This window comes from Vigna radiata, chromosome 2 (genome assembly GCF_000741045.1).
Source record: "Vigna radiata var. radiata cultivar VC1973A chromosome 2, Vradiata_ver6, whole genome shotgun sequence".
Lineage (NCBI taxonomy): Eukaryota > Viridiplantae > Streptophyta > Magnoliopsida > Fabales > Fabaceae > Vigna > Vigna radiata.
This window is the reverse complement of record NC_028352.1, coordinates 16,481,617-16,483,511: the sequence shown is the minus strand read 5'-3', so window position 1 is coordinate 16,483,511 and position 1,895 is coordinate 16,481,617.

Here is a 1,895-nt window from a genome sequence, read left to right as displayed (position 1 = left end):
CACATTGCACTAACCATGTTGCAGGAGGTACACATGAGTTTGATCAACAAACACCCACGGTGGAAGACAAGAGTGCCAGTGTACACAAAGGCTTGAATATCAATGGGCACCAGTTGAACCCACTCATCAACAATCACTGCTTCTTAGATCCAGCTGTGGAGGAAATCTCCCTTCTTGATCAAATCTGGAGACTGAAGCAATTCCTCCTCAATACTTCCTTGCTGACTCCAATAGTGGAGAATATCTCCCTGACAGTCCAAAATTGGCAACTGCCACCATGATCAGGGGAGTTTTCTTCTTTCCCTTCTTCCCCTTTTCCCACTTGAATTGCACTTGTCCTTGATCTGTTGACTATTATGATTACTGATCTTATGCTTGTGACACATTGAGGACACTGTGTAGTTTGAGTGTGGTCTATTGGGGGAGAATTCTATTTTCTTTGTCAGTTTTTGTTTTTCTGCGTTAAATTTTTTGTTTTCTAGGTAGTTTTTGTTGTGTTTTGTGTACAGCTTTGCATGTTTCTCTTGATTTCTGGACTTTGTTTAGGTTGTAGACTTGTCTTTCATTTTATTGGTACTCTGATTAGTCTGAATTCTTGCTTTTCTTTGCTTGGGAAGATGATTATGATGTTTGAGAGGGTGATTGATTGTGACAGAAATACCATGTGTGAGATTTAAGCCACTTGATATTCTTTCTTGTGTGTGATATGTCTCTTAATTGCTTGCACATATGCCTTGGCTTGACTCTTGTTGATAATTCTTGATTGATATGCATGTTTGGAAGTGATAAAGGCAGCTTTGTTGTTGAGCCTCTCTAGCCAAATGAGCCTACCTTGTTGTGATCCTTTGATAGCCCCTTTGAGCCTTTACTTTCCCCATTTCTTTGTTTTAAAGCTCATACACTAGCCCTAAGTGAAAAAACCATGATTACCTTAACCTTAGGGAATTTTGGAGCTTTGGAAGTGTTTTGGGAATAAGTGTGATCTCTTGGGATATTCAGATGAATTGGCTAGTTGGTTCCTCTTCTTGTTTTTGTTTGTGTAAATATGTTATGTATCTTGTCTCTTAGAGTTGTGTTCTGAAAAGAGAGAAAAGAAAAGAGACAAGATGAAAAAAAAGAGAAAAAAAAATACAGAAAAATTAAAAAAAAAACTGTGAATAATGGAGTCAAGAAGAGGATTGAATTAGAGGGTTTGGGTGTGTTTGACTGTGTTTTCACTTGTTCCCCATTGCTCCTCTATTCCTTTTGGTTTGTACCTTCTCATCCATATTATATCCTCCCTTTTTCCTTGACCCCATTGCATCCATAAAAGACATTTTGATTTGAACATGCATATATGTTTTGAGTGTTGATATTAGAGGCTTGCCAAGACTGTTTATTGCCTGCTCTCTTGAGTGCATTGAGTTGACATTGTTTATCCTAAACACTTGAGAGAAAGACTGGTAGTGTACATCTGAGAGGTTCTGTTGCTTTTGATTCACCTCTTGAGCTGATTGATCATTTTTCCATGTTTGAATTGCTTGGATGATTTCTGTGAGTATCTGCTTTTCTTGATTCTGTGTGGATACTGTCTACTTCCTTTCTCTATCCAGATTTCTTGAGGACTGTGGAATTTTGTTTCTATCTTTATGAGTCTTTGTTTTTGTGTGATGAGTCTGTGTCAATTTCCTGATGTCCATTGAACTGTTCCCTGATTTTCGTCTTGATTTTGTCCAGGAGTGCAAAAGACTAAGTGTGGTCTATTTTGATGAGTCGATATTTTATTGATTTCACTTAGTTTATTGTGCTAAAATTAATCAGGGAATTGTGCTTAATTTTCCGATATTTTCCCGTTTTTCCTAATTATGCTTAATTTGACTGGAAATTCTAATTTTAATTAATTTGAATTTTCTGAG